A 15,169-nucleotide genomic window follows, 5' to 3' on the forward strand; every position below is an offset into this window, starting at 1 on the left:
TGCGACATGTTGGGGGTAAATATGATTTTGTACTGATTTGATTTTTGGTGTGTGTATTGGATTTGTGTGACGAGGTTTTGGTAATGGTGGAGGCTACAGAGGTGGCTTCTGTGAGAAGCTCCTAGAAGCTTCCCCTATGTCTGACACAGCCTATGCCAGCTGGCTCCAAGATGGACCAAGGCTGAGCTCATTAGTGACAGTAGTAGCACCTCTGGGATAACATAATAAAGAAGGAAAAAAAAAAAAAGCAAAACTGGGCAACTGCAGCTAGAGAGAGGAGTAGGCATATGTGAGAGAAACAACTCTGCAGACACCCAGGTCAGTGAAGAAGGAGGGGCAGGAGGCACCAAAGCAGAGATTCTCCTGTAGCCTGTGGTGAGGCCGGCTGTCCCTTGCAGCCCAGGGAGGTCCACAGTGGAGCAGGTAGCCACCTGCAGTCCATGCTGGCCCAGTTTGTGAAGAACTGCGGCCCATGGGAAAGACGCATGTTGGAGAATTTCATGGAGGATTGTCTCCCGTGGGAGGGACTCCACACTGGAGCAGAGGAAGAAAGTGAGGAGTCCTCCTCCTGAGGAGAAAGGAGCATCAGAGACTGTGTGTGATGAACTTACCACAACCCCTGTTCTCTGTCCTCCTGTGGAGGGAGCAGAGAAATCAGAGTAAAGTTAAGCCAAGGAAGAAGGGAGGGGCGGGAGGAAGGTGTTTTAAGATTTAGTTTTTGTGTCTTATTACCCTACTCTGATTTGACTGATAATAAATTAAACTAATTTCCCCAAGTTGAGTCTGTTTTGTCAGTAATGGTAATTAGCGAGTGATCTCTCCCTTTCCTTACTTTGACCCATGAGCCTTTCATTATATTTTCTCTCCCCTGTCCAGCTGAGGAGAGGAGTGATAGAGTGGCTTTGGTGGGCACCTGGTGTCTGACCCGAGTCAGCCCATCACAGTGTGGCATGCTTAATTACCAGAGAAAGGTTTGGGAGACCTTGAAGAGCAAAATAGTATGATATAGATATATTTAATAACAGATCAACAGATCTTAGTGTTTTGTAAGAGATCAACATTATTCTCTCTAAGGGAGAATGGCACAAAGAGACTTCTGCCATACAGTGACACAGAATGTTACACCTGCTCAAAAAAATCAGGTAATCTGGGATCAGAACCAGTCTCTGGACATTGCAGCAGGCCTTTGAAACTGTGTTTCACTGACCAGTGCTCCTTTGACTCTGGTGCTTAATGACAGTCAAAACCCTTGAGAAAGAGCACAGGGGAACAAGCCACCCAGCTGGACCTCTCCTCTGAACTGGACATGTCCCCTTTCTCCCTGAGGAAAGAGGCTGGTGGGGGATTTTCTATTTTCTGCTTCAGAGGATCACATTAATTTTGTAAAGCGCAGCCTGTTCAAGGCTTGAGACCTGCTCACAGGAAGCATGCATGTGCCTCTAGTCAGGTGGCCTGCAGAAATGCTCAGCTATGGGGAAGGTAGTCTAATGGTAAGGAAAGAACCACAAATCCACCTGTGTAATTGCATGTGCTGTGGCCACATCATACCATTTTCAGTGTCAGAGAAAGTTTTGCACCAATTTATTGTCTGTTTCTCTTTCAAGCAGTCATTCCACAAATGACTGTATGGAAAAGCTAGATTAAAAAGTCACATAAGCTGCTTTGGTAGCCATTAGTTTAAGTACCCTCAGTAAACATTCATATGCCAAATAAATTCAGTAAATGGAGATGGGTTACTGTATTAAATGGACTAATGGATGCTCAGGACAGCAGATTCTTCCCCTCAGCAAGCGATGCAGGGACTGTTCTTTCTCCAGCACTTTACTCTAACTAGAAACAGTCTATTGAGGAAATGATTTTATTTTAGCATTACTTGGAAGTGGTTCTCCTGGTTAGAGAGGTCTCTAGGATACTTAACATGTCTCCAGGACTGGGAGGATGGTACTTACTCCTGGGGAATGAAGGTACCCTGGGAGCTGGGAATGGCTGGCTGGATGCAGCTCCCTGTCTTTGGCTTATGTCCCTACGTGAGTGTGCTTCTGGAGTTAGGGACAGTCTGGAAAAATAACAGCAAGAGAAGCTGTCAGTGCCTTTTCCCTCCAGAGATGCCATGGTAGGAGAGAAGGGCTTTTCTCTTGGTGTACTTGGCCAATGCTGATCAGCCAGTTGTGCTCAATAAACAATGACAGTCACAAACAGCAGCATGAGCAATCGGGTGCCTTGCAGTCCTCAGGAAATTTATCTGTCTCTGCTGTGGTGTATGGATACTAGTCCCAAATCCTTTAAACAGGTGTGGTAAACCTGTCCAGGTGGGCTGTGAGAAAGGCCTTGCTAACATCTTTGGCAGGTTACATCTGAATATGCACCTTGGAGTGCTTTACACACATGCCAGGTGAAGAGAGCCTGTGGGCTCTGTCAGTCTCCCTACTGTCATGAGAAAACATCAATAACATGGTAGGAATGTTGACTTTTCAAGAAAAGCTAAACTGAGAGATACTGAGTGAGTTTTTGTTTCCAGCTGTGACAGTGGCACAGCACTGCCATGGAGCAGGCTGAGCGGATCAAATGGCTGCACATCCTTAGACTTCTGCCATGTATGCTCCTGCCACTGATGCTTCTCTCAGCCATACTTACGGGGTAGTAGATTGGCTTCAACACGATTAATCTGGATATATTATGCGTGTGTTATTTTTACTTTTCATGGTTGGTTGTAGCGAAAATGTGCCCTCCCAGCCCTCCTGGCAGCTGCCCCCAGGCCTCTGGAAAAGACAGCCCGAAGAGACACAAGGCTGTGGGCCACCAGTAGGACCCAGCAGCCCCCAGAAATTAGACAAGTTACATACCTCTCAATGTGCATATCAGTTGTTTCATTACAAATAAAACCCCTATGCTAGCAGTTTGATTTCAGAGCTGTCTTGAGGAGAGGGTGAGGAGAAAGCTAGTGAAATTGGTGTGAAATTGGTCCATACCCATTCATTCCATGGTTAAAAAAAAAAAAGTCTGATGCCAATGCTCAGGTCAGGGGATGGCAGTGTTGAGGACACTAGGAAGTACCAGTACTTAGCATTGGCTAAGCTTAAAGTTTTAGACCAGTACTAAAGAAATAGATTTCTCATTGCATTCCACTTTTTGAAGTCTTTTTATGTCAGGAACTATCTAAGAAACAAAGGTTGATTTGAGGTTTCCTTGCAGCCCACTAAGGCTGCTCTAGTGATGGGAAATGCTGCAGAGCAACATAAGGTGTGCACTAGCTGTGCAGCTTTCCTGGCTGTGGGTGCAGGATGTGGTGACTTGGCATAAGAGCACTTATTTTGTCCCTACAGTAGAAATTTGCCATTTCAGCATTTTTTGGTAATGGTAACACAGGACCAAATAAAGACAATTCGAGTTGGGAGGGAGAAGAGGTGCCATTTACACTCCAATTCTGGTCAGTGTTAATTGTTTCTATGTCCCCCACAAATGGTTGTGCAGGTAGTTAACTGTGATAAACTAGTAATGAGTAACAAGTCATTTTTCTCAGAAGCTACAATACGAAGGATGAGCAGTATGGAGCCAGCATGGAGCAGTGTGTGCCATTACACTGGCAGAGCTTGAGGTCTTCCTCTGGCTAGACATGGACATTGCTTGTGGGATGTCATTGCTGTGTCTCAGTTGTCACAACTGCCCTCTGCAACTCATTACCCCTCTGACTTGCTACAGCAAGTGATTTCTGTCACTGTCACATGCATAGTGGCTGTGTTGTTTTCTTAACCTGGAAAAATATATGTTGACTCTTCACTATTACAAGTAGTGTCCCCACTTGCATAATAACATTAGTCGCTTTCCACCAATTTCAAAGATTGAGCCGGTGTTTGTTTGTTTGTTTGTTTTTTAAATAATAATAAAGAGGAGAGCAAAACTTTTGCAGCCTCCTTCTTCTGGAGTGACATGTTATTTCATATTATAGCTATGCCCTATAGTATCATTGCAGAGCATAAGAAGATAAACCTGTATTTCATGAGGAAATGAGAGCATAGATAATTGCTTAACTTGCTAATCTCTTTAAAAGTATCAGTGAGCAAGTTTTAAAAATTCTGCAGAACGAAAGTAAACAGAAACAGTTTATTCCAAAGGGTCTAGTTTATGAAACCTAGGTAACTTCTCTTTCTAAAGTGTGTAACCTACTTCGTATGTTTGTCCACCACATACTGTAAGGGATTTGATCCAAGTAAAAGAGGTTGATGAAGTAAAACGTTGAATCAGTTTGCAAATTGTAATACAGGGAAAACTGAAGAAATTTATCCTCCAAATATGTGACTCTACCACTGTGTTCTTGTCCTTCATCTTTTATCTCCACTTCTCTCTTTGGTGCTGCTTCTTTCTTTGTGATTCAGTGAGACTGAGTGCTCTTCAGGCTGCGACTCTTTTGCTGGGGTCCATTAGGTGCTCAGTCTAGCTTCAGGAGGCTCAAAATAAATAACCAAATCTTATATTTCCTCCTGGTATTTTCTCTATTGGTTACTGTCTTATCACTCCTTGCTTTTGTATCCAGAAGTAGTCGAAAACATTTTGTTTACTCTTCTACTATACAACTGGTCCAGAAAATAAATTTGATGCTTCTTAAGGAAAATAATCTGCAAACAGCACGAGGGCCATGCTTATTACTACGGGCTCTGGATTTCAGGCTTACAGCCAATTTGATTCTGCTTTTGATGTAGAATCCTAATACCACTTTTTTCAATGTGTTTGTTTATTTTGCTGGGATTTCATAGCTTTTTAAACAGAAGCTCACCAAATGTTTCAGTAGTGGTCATGACAGTTCACAAGAACATTTTCTGATTCATTATTTCTCCTTTGACCAGCTCTATCTATGCTCTCCTTCCAATCTGTATTTAACAGATGAGTGTATCTCAGTAATGAACATTTGAGAATATCACAATCTGTGTGTGTGGCAGTCCTCCAAGTGAAGGAGGAAAGTTCTGTGGGAAGAGCTCCTGGGTAGTCATTTTACTGCTCAGCTTTAGGCATCTGTTTAATTGTTCCTAACAAGCTGAAGCAAAATGGACAGGCAGACACAATCAGATATAATTTGCATTTCTTTGTCATTTCCCATGCTAGGGTAGGGTTTGGCAGTCATTCTTTCCCTGGAGTATGAGAAAATGCCAGGCTTGCTGAGGATGGACTTCCCTTCTCTCCATGTAGTACCTGAAAAGGGCAAAGGTAAGACATGGAGAAACTTGCAGCCTTATTAAATCCAGTACTAAGATTTGAGATGAACCTGTAACTTTAAGGGTGTTGCACCTGATGGTTGTTTACTGCAGGATGATTGGTTCATTAGCATTCATTTGCTGTTATGCTCCTCAGGCAAACTGGCTGATGAAAAAACATAGCTGGTCCAGAGTAAGGTGCTGTTGCATAGGCAGAAATAGAGCATATAGGTTCATGAGTAAGTACTTAACCTATAAATGTCTAAATAAAACCCAAGTTCTGGCTCTGGCAGCCTGAGTGTAGCCCAGCTGTAAAGCTGGCTCAGTCAGCAGGAGCTGGCACTGGTTCCCTGGGGCCAGTTATGGGTGTCTCTGCATGAAATGTGGGAGACCTCTGCTCTCTGGCAGCCTTCCTGAAACTCCTGCTTTGATGCTGAGGATGTCTTTCTTCCTGAAGTCTTTCTTCCTGCCAAGTGAAAGGCAGGGTTCCCTGGAGTCGTTTTACTGAGATCATTCCTCTTCTGGGTTTTGAGCCTGTTTCAGTTCTCACTATAGTGACTTAGAATAGTGTAGTGATGGTCCTCCCTTAGGTAAGGGATGTATCGGTTTTCCTTGTGAAGGTCTTATGTGGCCTACAAAAGGCTGTCTGGAAAAACTAGTGGGAGTCTGATTCACAAATGCTGTGAGTTCAGTGTTAACCATTTGCAAATATAGCCAGGATAAAGGAGCTGCATGAGCAACCTCAGTTTCTTGTCGGGCTTTTTGGGATGGCTGTTTGTAAGAGTGAGTACTGTAACCAATCTACCCATGTGTGGCAGAGTAATAGCTCAGAAGTCCTAGGTTTCCAAAAAGCTGTTAGAGAATTCACCCCTGTTGAGGTGATCTGTTCATATGCACTGAATGGCTTAATTTTTTTTTTTTTTAAAGTATGGAAATATTTCTAGCTTTTTTGTTGGGGTGGTGGGATTTTTAATGACTGTTCCTGTGGAGTTAACTGGAGTCAACTTGAGGTTAAAGCTAATTTAAACTTAGTGCTATATTTAGCATTTATGGTGCTAAAAGGATTATAGGAAAATAGATACTACATAAGTGGCCATAATCTTCTCACTGTTTGTGATACTTGAGTGGCAGAGAATGGGGTGCCAATCTGAGATTAAAAATCTAATTTTAGGGAGCTAACAAGAGTCACATAGAAGCGAAAAGATAAAGATGGATTAAATTTTGTGAACTTAATATTTTTAATTGGGCCTCAGACCTGCTTGAAACATTGCAATCCAAGCTTTAACCAAAGCCTGTGATTCTAAATTATGTACTATTTCCATACACTGATTTAATAAAATCAAACTAGACACTTTAGTTATACCCTTGATGGAACAGCAAGGATACTTTTTCAGAGGTCAGTTTTTTCTGCTGCTTGAAGTTTGACAAGCCACCTCTGTGCCATTATTTTTAACTGCTGGAAGCTATACTTAACCAGCTCCTCTTCATGTTACTTTCAACATGACAGTGACAAGAATGCCCAGCCTGGGATGTGAGGAACAAATGCCGATTGCAGCTCCAGTACTACCCCTTGGTTGCAGCACAGCCACCTTGCCTGAAAAGACCTCCCAGGTAATTTATTTTCCCACCTGGACAGAGTGGGCAGGGAGGGGGAAAAAAAGAAAGCAGAAATAGATGTGTGAATAGTAATTCTGTTTGCAGCCCTGGCCTTATGGCTCCATCAGGAGGGTGGGTTACATCTGAAAAGAGCCACAAACAAATTTTAAACCGGGAAAATCCCATTGGAGCATTGTAGATGAACCAGTTTCTCTGAGTGAAGTTGTCAACTGGCTGCTAGCATATAAACGCTGCAGGAGCCTGGTGACTTGGTGAGAGGTAATGCACAGCACTGGCTTACTGTGCTTGCTTACAGTAACTCAGAGTTATTCCACCTTCTTTCAGTCATATTTAATGTCTGCCAGCAGGAGGAAGGATGGATCTTGCATTCTCAGTGTGACAAAAACATAAACAAATTTGGCATCTAGAGAATATCTGAACTGGGCTCCTTTTTATTCCTACTTGCCTGTAGGCTTTAAAATAACAATTAAGCCCTCTTAATGGGATTTGTGTACCATATGGCACCTTCCCCACAGGATGACTCTTTCTTGTTGCTATCCTGTCATTTGTCCATATCTACAAATAATTTTCAGTCAGAAAAGCAACATGCACCATTTAAAGACACCCAAGGAGAGATCACCATCTATTTGGATAATTCTTTATTTGTATATTCTGTCTGAGGCATAGTGTTCTCTTGTAGTGGTAAGGCAATGGAATAGACTTCAGTGGCAAGCTCATTTCTCTGAAATGTTATAGCAAAAATAAGTTAATAAATGCTTAATGCAGGATCTAAGCATAGATTATTGGATAATAGGATGCTGACATGCTTCTAGTCCTGAATTACTTTGTTTTGTTTGTAGTACTCTCATTTCTGCTGGTAAGGAATTACCAGAAAGAAGAACTGCAAAAGGATACCAATAAACCAGTTCTATTGTTTGATCAATATAAGACACACTAAGGTATTGCTTGTCTTATCAATGCTTGCTGTGCTTGCTTTTCCTTTCATTTCAACCTAATCCCATTTTGAAGCACTGAGGTTCAGCTAGCAGTAGTTACACAGCTGCTCGCTGGTAGATGGAGCCTTTAATTATGGGCAATGCCATGGGATTAATGTTTCTAATTTTGGCTGCTGAGTGCATTTTCATTGAAGTCAAGAACCCTGCATTTTTCCACTGGTGTTTCTGGTCTAAACTTACTGCTGTATATCTGTAATTTCAAATGCCACCTTCAGGTGATAGTGGCTGAGATGCTGGTGCCTGCTGTGGAATAGACAGATGGGGAGAGCAGAGTGTGTCTGTGCACCTGCAATGCAATGCCTTCTAGCATGCAGTTTCCTCTGGAGGACCCTGCCTCTGAATGAGCAGAGGAACCATACAAGACCTGGTGGCTCCTAACTTTTTAGACAAGTGATGTTGGCTAGTGTGATTCCCTTCAGCAAGCACACTGAGATCAGATCTGACCATGTCTGTGATGTGTTCCACTTTCTAACTGCTCTGTGGGTGAGTTTGAAAAAAAAAGCAGTGAAACATTTCAAAATAGTTTTTGGCTGTGTGTAGAGGAAAACTTTCTTAGCTTCCCAAGGGCTGATTACTCTCCAGTGCTATTGAAGAATGAAATTTTATGCTCTCTGCTTTTTTGTTTGTTTTTAAGTCCTGACCCAGATATCATATTGCAGGGTGATTTTGTTTTATTTTGTTTTTCTTTTGTTTTTATCTGCCAAAATAGAGTTGCTAATGGCCACCCAGCTGCTGTGGTAATTGCTTGTTCCTACCTTAGGAATAGATCATGATCTCTCAAACACCTGTCAAAATTCTAGCTGATTGTCAGGGCTGAATGCCTGTATCAGACCAGAACAGAAGAGTGGGAGGAAGCTGGAGTTCATAGACAAGCGATTTTGCTCAACTGACAAGGTTTCATCTTGCCTTGCTTACCTTCATTTAGCCTGGAAGTCACTGCATTCACCCAGTTACTCTAAGGGGACATTGGGTTAAAACATCATTCCATGTGAGCACTTTTTCTTTGCTCCAGTGACCTGTGAAAGGAAGAAAACTTGGGGTAACACAAGCAAAAGAAACAACTTCAGATGCTGTAAGATTATTTAGTCTGATGTCCCATGTATGGCAGGCCAATTTGTTTAAAGTTCCTGTGGGGTGTCTATTGCTATACATAGCTGTTTCTGTGACTGCAACATAGATGCATCTGTTAGAACAAGCAAGGTGTAGAGAAAAAGATGTTTTTTTTTTTTTTTTTTCAGTTGTTGAGAAGAAGCTCTGGTTCATCCCCCCAGTGCCTCTCTGGTTCCAGTCTCATGCATTTCGGAGTCAGAAATTCTTTCCCCCTATCACCCCTTGTCCCTGACCATGAGGGCAATGTGACCCCACAACACTAACTCTTCATCCTTGCCCCTGTAGCATAATTTGAGCTACCACAGAAACATTGCAAGCACATTTATTACAGCATAGACAGTGCTGTTTCACCAAGGGCTGAGGAATTAAAGGTATGCCTAGCGGACCTAAGGGTTCACAGATTACAGAGCTAGGAAGGACAACCATAATAATCTATCCTGAAACCAGGCTAGAGGTGTATCTTCAGAGCTATCTGTCTTTGTCTAAAAGGCTGCAAGTGGTGGTGGTTTCACTAGTTCCTTAATAAGCTGTTCCTGTCTTCATTACTGCTGGGAAATTTTCCCTTATTTCAAGGTTGAATTTATCCAGCTTCAACTTTTATTAATTAGACCTTTGCCAGTCAGATTGGAAAACTCCTCACATATATATCCCCAAGTGCCTACATAAAATTACCAATTACCTACACAGTGTGATGAAAGTATGTCTATGCTTTCTCTTCAGTGAGCTGCATAGGCTGCATTCCTTACCCTTCATGTCAGAAGGCTTGGGCTTTTTGTTAAAGCCAAAGAATTCATTTGTGACACTCAGTTGAACTCTGTCCAATGACTTCAAATCCTCTTTAAAATGCAGACACCAAGACAGGATTCAGCAACCTAGTAGAGGTCTTGGCAGTGCTGCCAAGAGATGCTGGAATCCTTCATTATTTCTACTTCATGCCTTGCCCTGCGCCATCCCCTCCCCCTTTTCCTCTGTACCCTCTTTCCCAAAAAATAAGACCTATCCCAAAAATAACCCTAGCATGGTTTTTCAGGATTTTTGAGGATGCTCAAAATATATGCCCTACTCCAAAAATAAGCCTGAGTTACTGTTCATTTTAAAAGTCCATTTAAATAATGTCCAGGCAGCTACACATGTACAAAAGTTTGGAGCAAAAATTAATTTTGGAGCAAAAATTAATATAAGACCCTGTCTTATTCTCAGGGAAATGGGGTATATTCAAGAATCTCTTTAGTCGTTTTTGCTGTAACATTGCCCAGACAGCTTACATTGAGGCGATTATATATAATGACCCCTAAATCCTTTTCTGAGCTCTGTTTTTCAAAGCAAAGTCTTCCATCTTGTAAATATAAGTGACTGCCATTCTTGGATTTCAAATACTTAGCAAAATACATTTTGTTAGGTTACAAGTATTTACCCTGGTGGCTCAGGTCAGCCTGTAATTATAACCCATCTGTCTCTTAGTTACTACTCTGCAATTTTTTAAGTCACTTAAATATGTGATTATAGCATAGCGAAGAAAAAAAAAAAAGGATCAAGCAAAAGTCTCTTTGGCTTAAAAATGTCCCCACTCAGTTGTACCTGCCCACCAACTGTATTTTAAGATCTGTCTGTAGCCTAGTTTTCAGTCCTTGGGATATGTTATGTACTAATTTGATAGGAGGTGTAATTTGTCATATTTTACTCACAAGTATCTTGCAACCTCACCTAGGCGTTCCTGCTCCAGCAGGGGGATTGGACTAGATGATCTTTTGAGGTCCCTTCCAATCCCAAACATACTGTGATACTGTAAATTAAAGCATTCATTAGCAACACACAAGCCTTTGCAATTTTGTCCTGGAAGCAAACATCTTGATCTTGATTTTTTCATTTCTAGTCAAGTCAAATCAATCCCAGATTTCCTCTTCTCATTCTCTACTCCTTCAGTGGCAAAATCTTGTATTATTTTTTCTGCAAAAGGTATAGGGTCAGTAGGGAAATGGAAGAGTTTTGCAAGAGCCTTGTGGCTCTCCTGTATAAGAGAAGCTGTGTGTTTGACTGCCATCAGGTTAAGGACAAATGGGTTTGAATCCATCCACTCCCAGATGAGTCCTGTTGCATAAAAGCATCTCTTTTGGCCATAACAGTGATTTCTTACTCATTGTACGAAAAGGTAGGCTTCAGGTTGTCCTATGTTTTGAATCCTTGCTGAAACCAGGCTGTAGGGAAGTGGGTCAATGCGGTGCCAAAGCCCAAGCTGGTGGGATATGAAACAAAAAATCCTCTTTTCATATGAATGGTTTCTTCAAGATGCTTTTCACTACCTTATGTGTGGATCCCACTTTGGGAGAGTGTTTGTGTACCAAACTCAGACTTGGGGACAGTCCTCCAGGAGCTGGATATATTGCATGTCTGTGCCAAGTATCTCAATATGTTGTCTTGTGGATAAAGGACTAACTCAGTAAATCAGCCCACTATCTTGTCTCCATTAAGATTTTTCTTTGTTATCTGTTTCAAGAAAGTCAAAACCTTCCTGTAGAAGGAGAGGCTGCAGAGCCCTCTTGGAAATACAACATTTTATCCATCATCAGAGGTGTCATTCAATGGAATATTTAGGATATGCTGCCACTCAACATGTTGCTGGGCCAGAACCATAACTGCGGAGTGCCGATCAGCTTTGGGGTTTGAACTGAGCCCAGCTCAGTCATGAAAAAGCTGACAAATATTGCCATCAAAACATTGGTTTTGTCTTGTCTATATTTGTTTAATGGCATTTTCCCTGCATCATCTATAGTTAATAGCATCTTTAAGCTTCTGCTTGTACAGCTGCTTTTCAGCATGACTTCTTATCTAATGTGATATAATTTGCTTGCAAAACTGCCCATGTTTGAATGATGGGTCATCTTGTGGAGAGAGAAATCAGCAATGCTGCTGTAGTACCTCCTTGTGTAATTCAGTGGAAGGAATCCTGAGGCAGTGAACACAAATCATTGAATACCATGAGGGAAATAATCTGTTATTTCACTGTTCAAGAAAATCCAGATAGTGACTTCTCCAGGAATTAGAACCTCCAACTATTGTCTGCCAAAACATAGTTTGTTTTCACTGTCAAGATCTAAAGCACATTGAAAATTTAGCACTCTCACTGTTAGCACTTGGAAGTGTGCTCTCTGTTTCCAATTATATAATTTTCTTTGCTGATTTTCATATGTAAGTGAACTATTGATGTCTTATGGTGCATTCTGAACAAAACCCGCTTTGAAAAATTTCATACACGGGTAACACAGGAGCAAATCCTGCCTGTGGAAATCCAAGGGTCTTAAAGTGTTAAAAAATAATTCTTAATTCTGGCATGTACAATTTTAATTATATTCATAATGGTTCAAACTTGCATCTTATTGACATCTTCTTAGAATTGCTGTTATTATTGGATCCTTTCATCTTTTAATAATACGCAATTAACTTACATTAGCAAATTTCCAAACAACAGCTAAAACAGATGTATGGGCATGTGTGTTTACCATTTAAAAATTCTTATTTTTTTACGTAATCTTAATGCAACAGGTCCATCCCCTCTTTTTCTCTGCAGAAAGTGGAATGCTTATTTTCATAACAAAGCATCCTTTGAGTATTTACCGTATGAGTATTGCCTGTCCAGGGTAGCTCATACAGATCATTGATCGTAATCCTCTGAGGAATGATCTCTAAGTGTGAATATGTATGCAAGGCAGCTTGTACTAAATATTTTTTTCATTTTAGCTCCAAAAGGCAAACTCTCAGTATCATAGGCTAGGTGTAAGTCTCCACTTGGCCATCCTCACAGGTGAAACATGAACAGAAATTCAGGTGAGACATGATGGGAAGGATAAGTTACTTGTGACTAACACTTGCCATTGTCGTATTATAAGGATCTTACATTGCACTTTTAGTCTGTGCATCCCAGCTTGTTGAACCAAAACAATTATCAGCACTTGGGTCCGTGTTTAGGAATTTGGCAATCCTTTTTTCCCTGTGGTGACAAAACAAGTGCACTTCACTGTTTTACGGCAATGCGATTTAAAGTAGTATGATGATAGGCTGGCAACAGTGCAAATTCTTCCCTGACCCTATTGCTAAATCGCTTTGTAATGCCCTGATCAGATGTACAAGAGGTGCTAGAAAAAAATACATCACAAAGTGTATGGAGCATATGAAGAATGTGCACTACAGAAAAACTCATCTCCCTTTTATTGAACTGTAGGGTGTTTGTAAGTGTGGGCAATGCAGGAAAGCTGAGTCAGCAAGGCCTTGATTTGTAGCATTATTGAGGACACAGTAACTTCTTTTGGAGCTCCGGGCATTTAATAGCCTTGAAAATAGGATTCCAAGAGATGCTATTTAAGGTGTGAGGCATTTCTGTCTTGTGAATGAAAACCTGAAGAATTTATGCTGTTTGTGTCTAGGGATAAGGAGGAAAAATGGCCTTTTGTTTCTTCTTCAGAAGTCTGTTTTTCATCAGGACATCAAAATATTCACTCTGACAAAAATGAGGAAAATGAGCAGAATTAGACTGCCTGTAAGAGCGATAGTAGGGTGGTTCAGTAATACTGGATATAATACTGTCGATCACTGTGTACTAAGAGTAGTTGAATACTGAATTGAACAAGTAATTGAACTCTAAGGAGGGGCACACTTTCCTTTTCTATTTTGATAATGAACAGTTGTTCAAACCCTCCCCAATAAAGGGCTGCAATAGCTAATGTGAAGTAGCCTGAAGTGCTGTCTAATTATTTGCAAAAGTGGGCAGATTGTAGCCACTCTCTTCTTTCTCTTCTTTAGTGACAGGACATGTATTAATCACTGATGTCCAGATTGGCTGTTCTGGTTTAAGTGGGGTTGCTGAATGCATCCAACCATCCAACGGTTACACATTTCTCTTTTTTTAAATTATAGTAGGTGGGATACTATCTGTATGGGAGTGTTTTGCAGCCCCTGGGCTGTACTTTGGTTAGAGTAATATAAATCCTGTTTATAGCCTTTTTGGATTCTCCAGAGTGTGAAAACATACTCAAGATATGGGACCTTGTTGTGAGAGGCTTTATCAGGATGGTGGCAGATATTAATTGGCAGGGTCTGGACAACCAGCAGTGCCAGAGGGCACTGGGCCAGCGCTGTTGTGGTGACGGTGAAGGCTGACTGTGCTAAGCATAAACTTTAATAAACCGGAAGCGTGTGTTTGGCTTCTTGATGCACTGCAGTTTGCTTTCAGACATCTTTCTGGAAGTAACACAGCCTACTTTTTGGTGCACTTCTTAGTGGCTGTCAGCCAGTTTTTCTTAATGTGGATAAATTCATGTTGAAAACTAGTTATAGCTAGAAGAGGATTTTTGCTTTGGTGACCTATTCTTGGAAACTTTTTTTTTTTTCTTCTGTGGAGAGAGCGAGAATTATCCATGATCCAATAAAGGAGCCATGAGCAACCTCATTTCCTCCACTTTTTGGTAGGAAGTGCGCAGCCAAGGCATTATGAATCAGAACCAAGGAATTGTTTAAGTCCACCTAGTCTGTTCAAATGCTTCGTTTGCCCCTCTTCACTCAGTCAGGAGCCTTTTTAACTTGTATGAAGAAGCCCCTAGGCCAGGACAGCTATGGGCCTGACTGGTTGAGAAGCGTTCGTTTATGGTATTTAGGGTGGAGATGAATGACAGGAAAAATTACTCAGATTTGGAGGTGCAGTGTGAAACCAGGGTAGGATTTCTGAGCAGACAGGAACAACTGGACCCCACAGCTACTTAGCGCAACACGGTGCACAGGGAACCCTCTGAAGTGAGGTCTTGCTTTGAAGAGCTGTGGGAGGCCACTCCTGCGTGGGAGTGTTTTCATGTCACTGTAATGTACTGTACAGCCTCTGCTGTGGTCTCAGTTTAGAGCACTGCACTGGGCTATATGAACATGTCCCACATTCTTCAAAACAAGTCTGTAAATTTTGCATCATCTCTAGGTCTGAAAGATTTCAGTGATTTTGTTACCTTGCATTTTGTCAGTGCGGCCACAGAGGATAGCCTTGGTTGCTGCTCAGAACAGAGGCCCCATTCCTTTTGAGGCTTGAACTTTATGCTTACTAAGCAATAATACTCAGCTTTACCCATCGCTAGACTTTCAGTAGTCAAATACGAAAAAGAACACGCAAACCTAAACAGAGGCACATCAAAATTTGTGGCTGTCAAACAGAATGAAGCAGCAGCTCTGCTATTTTCTACTCCCAAAATAAAAGGTATGAACTAAGAGCAAGTGAAAAATCAGTCT

At 41.5% G+C, this 15,169-nt stretch overlaps 1 protein-coding gene across 1 annotated transcript in view; it reads left to right on the forward strand.

Moving 5' to 3' along the window:
* The first annotated feature begins 5,065 nt into the window (after positions 1-5,065).
* LRIT1 (leucine rich repeat, Ig-like and transmembrane domains 1) overlaps positions 5,066-15,169 on the forward strand; it is a 57,825-nt gene continuing 47,721 nt past the window's right edge. Inside the window, exons 1-2 of the mRNA XM_021284418.2 lie at positions 5,066-5,199; positions 6,694-6,797. The gene's annotated coding sequence lies outside the window, so the exon portion shown is untranslated. The remainder of the gene's footprint in view (positions 5,200-6,693; positions 6,798-15,169) is intronic.

Source organism: Columba livia, chromosome 6 (genome assembly GCF_036013475.1).
Source record: "Columba livia isolate bColLiv1 breed racing homer chromosome 6, bColLiv1.pat.W.v2, whole genome shotgun sequence".
Lineage (NCBI taxonomy): Eukaryota > Metazoa > Chordata > Aves > Columbiformes > Columbidae > Columba > Columba livia.